The sequence below is a fragment of the Carassius gibelio genome, chromosome B8 (assembly GCF_023724105.1).
Source record: "Carassius gibelio isolate Cgi1373 ecotype wild population from Czech Republic chromosome B8, carGib1.2-hapl.c, whole genome shotgun sequence".
Taxonomy (NCBI): domain Eukaryota; kingdom Metazoa; phylum Chordata; class Actinopteri; order Cypriniformes; family Cyprinidae; genus Carassius; species Carassius gibelio.
This window is the reverse complement of record NC_068403.1, coordinates 8,772,235-8,782,765: the sequence shown is the minus strand read 5'-3', so window position 1 is coordinate 8,782,765 and position 10,531 is coordinate 8,772,235. Positions and strand designations below refer to the sequence as shown.

At 39.4% G+C, this 10,531-nt stretch overlaps 1 protein-coding gene across 1 annotated transcript in view; it reads left to right on the top strand.

Moving 5' to 3' along the window:
• agbl4 (AGBL carboxypeptidase 4) overlaps positions 1-10,531 on the top strand; it is a 285,604-nt gene that overhangs the window by 254,646 nt on the left and 20,427 nt on the right. The window lies entirely within an intron of this gene.

The window sequence follows — 10,531 nt, the reverse complement described above, 5'->3', positions numbered from 1 at the left end:
TTCTTTTTTCACAAAAATGTTGAATTGATACTATAACGTAGACCAGTTTTAAGAATAAATAATTCTTTGTGACCTCAAACTTTAAAATGATTATATTTATATATTATATCTAATGAGTGAGACACACAGAGAGAGAAATTGTTTCATTGTGAAATAGATGCTTTCTCTAGTTCACGTTGGCCACAATAATTGGCACCCAATTATTGCAGCGTCCTTTTCCAATGATAACAGCTCTGAGTTTTCTCTTTTAATACCTGTCAACTGAATATGCTGGAGTTTTTGGTTTTCTGACTCCAAGACTCAACTAAAAACTGCAGTTCTCCAGCTGTGATCCTTGGAGAGTCTTTTTCCACTAAGACTCTTCTCCTCACCGTCTATTAGGATGTTACAGAAACACGTCCTCTTTCAGTCAGATTTATAACATTTTTAGTTGATTGGAACGTCTTAATTATTGCCCCTGATGGTGTAAATTGGGATTTTCTTATAACCAATTTCCATTTTATGAAGCTCAGCAATCTCGTTCTGCACATCAGAACTATATTTTTTGGTTTTACTCCTTTTGATAGATGAATAAGGACGTTTGGCCTTTCTGCTCCTCATATTATAATCCTGTGGAACAGGAAGTCATGGCTGGACAATTTCATGCTCCTAGTCACCCTGATGCTAAAAAATTGAAATATGAATGGGAATACACTTCAGAGATATTTTACTCGTAAGAATTTTTAGGGGCGCCAATAATTGTGGCCAACATGCACTGGAGAAAAAACATTTCATCATGAGGGTTTCTCCCTACTTTCAGTTGGTTTAATTCAATGAATCTTAAGTGTTTGTGAATTTTTTGAATGAAAGATCGACGGTGCGGATTCATTTTCACAGCCACCTTTGCTCAAATTTACCAAGGGTGCTGATAATAGTGGAGGGCCCTGTATTGTGAACTTATGTTCAGCTATTATTTTAACAGCATGGTATCGTTCATTCAGATTGATTCACGAATGTGGGACAAGAATGAACATAAGAGGCTGGATTTATCACATGAAGCCATCACAGCTGTACATAACCAGTCATGTCTAATCGTATCGCGATGGAGGCATTGCCTCCTCTCACGTGACTTTCCCCCATTCATTCTCAAAATACCCCCATTAAACTTTAGCCGGTCTGTTAAAACTCAATGGGTTCATGGGAGGTGACAGATGTGGACTCCTTCTGTAACTTTATTTGTTGGTGTCGCTGTTGGGAAATGTTTCTTTAGAAAAACTAGTGATTTTCACACTTTTTATTGTTTTATAGATTTTGTAATATTGGCGTTTTATTTTTGTACTATTTTTTTTTTTTTCTCATTCAGTATTTTGAGGAGGCACTGCCTTCCTTGCCTCCTCCTATTTGCTCATATAAAACAATATAATAGATAATCTGAAACCAAATCACGTAGAATTTGAATTCACCGTATATTCATATGTGTTCTCAGCATAGGAGTCTATTCATCTGTTTAACATCACCCAGCACTGCTTACTACCTATATGAAGTGTATTATGTGGATTCCAGAAGATCAGCCACCCCCATCCTGTGTCCTTGACTCGATTGTACACAGACACACACATTCACAGGAGGGATGTGATGTTTGTGTTTGATGTGTGGAGTTGAGGTGAGAGAAACTGCGAATGGGTTCAGGATTAAAAGCAAGATTGATCTGAGTGTCAAAGAAAGATAAGCACACTGCCCTGTCTGAGTTATTGAGGAGGCGTAACATTGATATCAGACCACACACACACACACACACACACACACACACATGCACGCGCTCACACACTCAGAAGTCCAGGTTGCATTGAGCTCTTGTAATAAATGAGAGTGTCAAAAACCTATTCTAATAGTAAATGAGCAATTAGATGATGGAGTTGGAATCGCCAGATTGCTGGAAACTTTTTCCCATTCCTGGTTTCCCAGAATCTCAAAGATCTTTCATAGATCTTTAAAACATTTTCGACTGAACAAACTAGCAATTATCTTTCATGGAGATAACAGTCTTCCATTAGTATTTAACACTTTCACTGCTCGCTCGCTCTTGACTCTTTTCAAGCTGCTAAGCACTTTTCTGCCAAATGTTATTGCCTACCTATGCAGTCTCTCTCCCTCTCTGTATTTCTCACTCGCTCCATCAGCCCAAGGGGACTGCTGAATGTCATTAAATATAACAGTATCCACATGACTGTAATATTTTGCAGTGGTGTTATTGACAGAGAGATGATTTAGTGTAGTAATGATGGATTGAGCTGGGCGTCAGGGCCAGCACACGCAGGGACGTGTGTTCACTGCAGAGAGACTTGCTGCAATTCCCACCATTTCATTGCATTGGATTTTTCACCCTCTAGAAGAAAAAGTACAGAAAACTCTCAGTGTGTTTTAAAGTGCATTCATCTTTAGGTTCGATTTGAGTTTTGAGGCTGTAACTTTTCAGTGTTCTGTCAGCTCGGAGTGGACGGGGAGTTATGGAAAGAGAAAGGGAAATGGGATTGAGACATGGCATGGCTTATTCAAACTCACAAGTCATAAATTTTTCTTTTTTCGCAGTTGTATGCATGCGTGCATGTATGTATGTATGTAACTGACCTTCCATTCTAGTGTGGCAAATAAACCAGACACATCGGTCAAAGTTTTTAACCAGTACTTTAGTATTTATGCTATTATAGTGTTTATTATAGTTTGAATAAGCTGGTAATTGTTGTTGTCTTAAAAGTATTTTTTTGCTTTTGTCATTTTTTTTTTTTTTTTTTTTTTTTTTTTTTTGTAGCCTAATTTTCTGTTTTAATGATTTTACTTCAACTTACTTTGTTATTTGCCAAGGCAACATTTCAAATTTTCGCTTTCCTAATATTTATATTTTAATTTAGGTTTTCTTAATATTTGAAAGTATTTATGCTTCATTACTGTTGCTGATTTTAGCTAACAATAACAGCAGTTTTAGCATCCCTTTATTGACTCATTAGCAGGCTTTAACGAGTTCAAAACTTTTACCCAGAAGTGGATTCAAATTGCAAAATGACTTTTCAAACCCATGATAACAAGATGCCACAGACTCAATTAAATATAAGAACACTGAAAAGTACCATTTGACAGGATTTCTGTTCCATATTGCATATTGTTTTACATACTATTGAAATGAATAAACAGTCTAAAGCCTACACTTTGAAAATGATAGTTTCACGTTTAACTTAGTTTACGTTTAAATCAGCATTACTTGCTGTTTCCTTGTAATTATTTGTCAATTTATTAGCAATTTCTGAGTGAAAATTGTTTCAAAGTTTTGAATTGTTTCAATTTTTTTGTATTCCTTTCCGCTATAGCTAATTGATATAGGCCTATTATTACATATCTGCTGAAATCACTGCTGAATTTCCCTCTGATCTCCAGGCGAGGATTAAATGTGGGCGAGCAGATGAGAGGAAGATAGGACAGAAAGGGATGAGGGCGGGGTCTGTGAGAGACATGTTTGATTGACACTTGTGAAATGTGCTTGTTGTCACATCACCGAAAACCCCGATGACCCTGAGCGCTATTTTATTGTATCCAGCCGCGGTGACAGCAGACTGGGGATGGGCTGCAGATGCGCTGCTGGGCGTGGGGCTCTTTAATCAGGGCCCGCTTCCAGCCCGACGTCCATCACGGCCTTCATTGAAGTGCTGTCACAGAGACGCTGCCGTCAGCAGCAGGGCTTCACACATCATCCTTTACCTGCAGCTCGGCACTCCACTCGTCATCCTTTAGCAGCGGGAGCGGCCGGTGGGACAAACGCTATCACCGAAGGGGGGCTAGAGTGATGGAGGCAGCATGGAAATGGAAATATGTGGAGATGAATAGAACTTTCTGGCAGCTGTTTAGAATTCCACAAGTGATGATAATGAATTGGTGAGCTTTGCTAGAGTAGCCGTGCGCTATGTGCGTCAAAACCAGCAGAGCATTTAATACAATGAAGCATAAGGCAGAATATCAGTGACAGTTCACGTGTGCCCTCGCTCTTGCTTTTTGATATACATGAAACATGAACATAAAAGCCCCGAGGGAATGAAATGTAGTTTTCCAGTTGAAAGACCCGGTGAAACGTGTCCTCATCTGGTTGACATTTCCCAAACCCCCAAACCAAAGTTCCCTCAAACGCTTGGAATGATCAATTAATTTTTTTTTTCTGTCACCAGAGTGAATGTGTACCAGTAGCGTATTCCTTTTTTTTTTTTCATTTTGCATTTTGATTTTCCTGACCATTATTTTTTTAGGAAGGCTGTACGTTCCTCTCTAAATGCTATTAACCTTTGTACACCGCTCTCCATAGCACAGAAACAAATCAATGGGTGAGATCTTGCTCTAGGTAAATAGTTTTTTAAGGCTGTGATATATTGATGCATGGACATTGATTCGGTCCAGCCCTCGACCTGAAAAACGTTGAACAATACTTCAGAGAGGGAAGGAGATGAGAGGCAAGGACAAATCGCACACTGATCTTCTTTTTACATGGTCTTTCAGTGCTTTTCTGTTGATGAGAAATACTTTGCTATAATGCATTGTGCCTTTAGTTTAGTTTTAAACCTTCTTATAGATAGTTCACTCCAATCCTTATTTTCTTTCATGAAACACTTTTTAAAATGTAAGGAATGGGACTTTTAAGCCTCAAAATGACTAAAACAATCATGAAAGTATTATTAGTACCTGCTATGACTCATGCACCATGTTCTAAGTCTTCTGAAGCAATTATTTTTTTTTTCTTAGAACAAAAATAAAATTTTAATGCTCTGAAAATCTCCATATGCAGCCTAGCTCAGCATGTTAAGGAGTTCATTTTTTGAACGAATTGTTCATTTGAGTAGAATTGAGTAGAATTTCCCCGAGTGCCACAGCATAAATGGCTGCCAACTGCTCCAGGTGTGTGTTCACAGTGTGTGTGTGTGTGTGTGTGTGTGTTCACTTCTCTGTGTGTGTGCACTTTGGATGGGTTAAATGCAGAGCACAAATTCTGGGTATGGGTCACCATACTTGGCTGAATGTCTCTTCACTTTTTTTTATCTTTTCAATGAATCATTTGATTCCATTCATCAGTCTGTGTGATTCCCTGATGAATCTAACAACTTTCTGATTCATTTCTCCAGCTTGCTGATATTAATGAAGTAATATGGTCATACAAGTTGTATGGACTAGCTACTTTTATAAATACTAGCATGGAGAAGTTTTTCATCTTGTTTGAAGATTTAAAGCATTTGTGACCATTCATTGTAACTGCACAGAAGACCATTCCAGCGTCCCCACTATAAGTAAGTCATTTATATGGCTTTTTTTAATTTAATTGTTTTTTTTTATTATGATACTCAAAGTGTAAACACAGTATTGTGGTTATGTGGTGCTTTAATAATATAATATAATAACATTTTTTTTTTTTTTTTTTTGCTGATAACATGAACATAAGCATACAGTGATAATGCCATGCTGAACAAAACATCACCAAAAAAAAATATTGGTCTGATTTTGAGCAGTCCAAAGCAAAAGTGGTTTAACAAATGGTGTTTGCTTGGAGTGGCACTATCTGTTGTCTTGACCAGTGGCTAACTTGTTCAAAACTCTTTAACATATTTACAACTTCATTTAGTGATGTAGAAACTATGCACTTGACCTTTAAGCATAGAAATAATGCAGCCAGAAGTCTATTTTAACAAAGGGCTTTGCTTATCTCCCGAAAGCATAGAGTGCAATGTCCGCTGTGCTTAATGTCAATGGTAGAGATGTCCTGTTGCACTGCTGCCTCCTCTTATGTTTTAGTATCACGCTGACAGCATTTGATTGATTTATGTGGACCAGAACTGTGTCAGATCGGACCCTATTAAAATAAACAGCTCACCGCAGAAGAAACTGGCTGAGAGAATCAGACGTCTGATTTATTTTCCTCTCCTCCGCGTGTCAAGCAGAAGGCTCTCTAAATGACTTCGATTAACGCAGAATGCTCCCGCAATTAAAAAATCCAAAGCTATCATGAATTTTTCATACTGGGAATGTTTAAGCTAATTATGGCTCAAAATGGAGCTCTTTGCCGAGGCGCGGCGGAGAAGTCTGACACTGATGGCCAATGTCACTGTCACAGAGCTGCTCTTTAGCAACACTTCTAATCATCAGAGCTGCTTAGTATTCATGTCATTGTTTCTTTCTTTTCTCTCAGCCTTTCTTTCTCTTATACTAGCCAGACAGTCTCCTCTAAAAGTGTTAAATTGTCTTCTTCATATGATGACATCAGTAGTCATATCACGGTATGAAAGCTAGACAAGATGTTCAGTCTAGAATAACATTTAGTTGAACAGTTTAATGGTACATCTATTGGATATTATCATATGTACACATTTTATAAACTCTTAACTAACAGGGAAACAGTTTATCACTATTATACCATTATTTATATGACAACTTTATGAATAATAATTTATAGATTATTACTTATATGTTACCAAAATAATTCATTAACTCATATAATTCAAATCAGTATTGTATGTCCTTATATTTATTATTTATTTTTTTTAAAGTGCATCTTGTTCTCTTTGCAAAGTCTAGCCATCAGTACAAATAGCTTTGTACAAGGAACTGGTGTAAGTGAATTAACAGTGTAAAATATATTAATCATTACACTTTACTCAACATTATTTGGAGATGGTAGATCACAATACTGGCAGACAGCTCCTTTATGCCAAGGCTATGAAACAGAATCAAAGGCAGTTTGTACAATAGTTTATTGGCTTTGAGGAGTCGATGCCAATGAAATATTTATAGACGTAGATTTTGCCAAAATTCTGAGTGACAGCTTGCCTCTTGCAGATGAAGGATTGTGGCGGAGTAAACAAAAACAAATTCTCTAAATGAAAATGTTCAGATTGTTGTTTCCATAACAGCTCTCAGCGTTTGGCCTGTGGTCCGTAGCATGGGTTATTATTACTTCTTTTTTTTTTTAATTCAGAGGTAGGTTGACATTCAGTAGGAGCTGCTGTATTATAGAGTTACATGCATCTAATAAGAGCGAAACCCTTCTATAAGTGAGGCATACAATTTCATTCATCTTCCTTAAACTGCCTGATAGAATAACTGGTTCCTTTTTAGGATGCATTTTTTGGCCTTTTGAGTGTCCAGGCATTACAAAGGAAATCTATTGTAGTGGCCATATAATAGTAAAGCACTCCATAAGAAGTGGACTGCAGTTACTTAGAGTGTTGTTTTATTTAAATGGTAATCACGTGTGATTTAAAGAGTCATTGCGAATGTAGTGGAGCAAGCAGATCTTCAAACACACACCAGCTCTGGTGAGGAAGACTGCTGGAGTTTGTCTTTGCCCATCTTCGCTTTTTAACTGCACTACAAAGTTTTGTACCGAGATGACATCTTCCGCCGTTACTCTGAATAATTAATTAGACATGATGAATTATTCGGTACTCAATGCCACAATCAGCGGTACACACGTGTGCACACACTCTTTTGTGTGTGCGCGTGTGTGTGTGGCGAATATTAAAATTTCAGAGCCCTGGTGATTAGTATTCTCAAGGTTCACCTGTGTTTCTCTGCAGGTTCAAGTGGACAAAAGCTGCAAAAAAAAGTGTCAAGCCTCAGTATGAGGAAGTGAACTTTCATTTCCTGAGATGGTGCTCTGCGAGGACTGAAGAGATGGTTTTTCTTGCCTGAAAAGGAAAATACAAAAGCTTCATATTGGGCCAAAGAAGCTTCATTTGCTAGAGCTCTGGCTTGCTTTGAGACTAGTCTTCGCCATGAGATGAAGAGGCCTCACTGTGCGAGAGCTGAGTACAAATGGCAAGAAACCAAACTCATATAGAGTTATTTCAAATCTCAGATCTGAAGATCCTTCCTTGTTCTTCTGAAAGCCTTTTCATGCCCATTCCCATGAGAGAATGGTTACCAAGCCTGAGCTGGGAGCTTTAAAAGGCTCCAGGTTGGTTTTGCCAGCATTGTTGGACATGAATACTGGCTCTTTGGATGTCACCCCTGCGGAGGGATTAAAAGCAGCTTGGAGTTACACTCACTAAAGTCGTTGCTTAATAACTGCGGTCTGAGGGTTTTGTTTTGAATCACTTGAGACTCTTTGAGTGGTGGCCCGTGTATGTATTTTAGTGTGTGAGGGTGTGTGTGGTACAAGAGCGGGGTGACAGAGGTGTTGATAGCTCGGCAGGCAAGAAGAGATCTAGCCATAGCCACAAAGGCTTCAGTAAAGGGGACGACGAGAACTGACAGAAGTGGCCTTGATTGGCCTCCCAGAGAAACAGAGAGAGTTTAGTGGAAAGAGGAAACAACTTGAGCTGCAAGCTTGTCGTGTTTTTGTAAGTCTGCAGTCAGCACGCCTCAACAAAGACACTCACTTTTGTTCAAAAATAACTGGATTGGGTGCAATAGAACAGAACAGAACATATTGCAGCATTTTTAAAGCATGTCTTTACTACTTTTTAAAGCACCTTTTTAAGGGCGTCTTTAAAATGTGTGGTACAAGATGATGTAAAAGTGGGAGATGTGATGCAGTGGGAAAAATGGTTTAGTAATATGAATTATCTTAATTTGTGGGATTGTAAATATTGATATAAATGTGATATATGGGAAGTCGTAACCCTAAGGTTGTGGGTTCGAGTCTCAGGCCGGCAATACCATGACTGAGGTGCCCTTGAGCAAGGCACCGAACCCCCAACCCCCTTTTGGAGGGAAGTCGTGGCCTAATGGTTATAGAGTCGGACTCCCAATTGAAAGGTTGTGAGTTCGAGTCCCAGGCCGGCAGGAATTGTGGGTGGGGGGAGTGCATGTACAGTGGCATATGCACTCCACCTTCAGTTCCACGACTTAGGTGTCCTTGAGCAAGGCATCGAACCCCCAACTGCTCCCCACTGCTCACTGCTCCGGGTGCCCACTGCTCCGGGTGTGTGTTCACAGTGTGTGTGTGCACTTTGGATGGGTTAAATGCAGAGCATGAATTCCTATTTGTTTGTATTTGTTCAATCGATATTAAAATGTAAGTTACATATTTTCCTCTCCGAAAAATTGCATTGCATCACTGTTTACACAAGTCATGTCAAAGAGATGGAAAGAAGCTGATAAATGCTAAGAATTATGCTGAAGAGGTAAATTAAAGAGAGGAAGCCCATTGGACAATGACTGATAGAAAGAAATGAAGAGCGAGCGAGATTGAAGCAGCGTGACCAAACCGATATACTGTGTCCTGCAGAGGGCCGAATGAAAACACAAGCTGTCACCTCAGGTTTTGTCACACCACAACACACACCTGCTTCCCCTCCCACAGCACAGGACAAAGTAATGTCCCGTGTTGAGAGCTGTCATTGAGGGCTACGTGCTCCTGTTACTGGGCCGTCTGAAGCGCTCTGACTGCTGCATGTTCTGGGGGTTTCTGTGGTGCTGACATGTGGCGCTTGAGCCTTCAGTGCTGCTTTGGTCTCCGCTCAGTGGACTTCAGCGAGTGCAGGGTAAGCAGAATGACAATAAGAGAATTTCACACAGTGCAGAACAGAGCCCATTTGACGTAGTGTTGGGTTCGTTAGGTTGGATTCTTAAGGTTTTGTACTTTGGACACAACTATTGATTGCAGCCGATATTAACAAGAAGTGCTCAGTTATGACCAGTTTGACTAATTTAACTATTTATTTATTGTAATTTCCTTTTATAAACATGAAATAAAAATAATACATTGGCTGCGTCCGAAAGTTCTAAAATTCTTCTTTCGGAGTCAGCATTCCAAGGCAGGGAGGCATCAAGTTACATCCAATTACAAATCCTGCTTCACCTCCTGTCTCCGGAGGTACCTCGTTCTGATCGAATTTTGAAGGCAGCATCCTTCACTGCCTTTGATATCCCACAATCCTGTGCGTTGACACGAACAATGGTTTCCATTTTTGCCTTTTTCTTGTGAATCTGATAGCTAGCTACAGTCAAGTCAAGTCCCCTTTATTTATATAGCACTTTAAACTAAATACATTGCGTCAAAGCAACTGAACAACATTCATTAGGAAAACAGTGTGTCAATAATGCAAAATGATAGTTAAAGGCAGTTCATCATTGAATTCAGTGATGTCATCTCTGTTCAGTTTAAATAGTGTCTGTGCATTTATTTGCAATCAAGTCAACGATATCGCTGTAGATGAAGTGATCCCAACTAAGCAAGCCAGAGGCGACAGCGACAAGAAACCTTGGGAGAAACCAGGCTCAGTTGGGGGGCCAGTTCTCCTCTGACCAGACGAAACCAGCATATCAATTCCATGCTGCAGCAAAGTCAGATTGAAGAATCATCCGTTTCTGTGGTCATGTCCTGGTGATCAGTGAAAGTGGTAAACAGCTGCCGGTGGCACTTACATAGATGACGCAAATGTACCACACTTCAGTTCAGAACCAAATAATAAAATATCATTTGTGAAAAAAGACCTGCAGGGAAAGGGTAGAATTGAACTTGAGTTCAGACCTAGCAATCAAACCGAGGGGCCCTATTTTAACGATCTGAAACGCAAGTGTC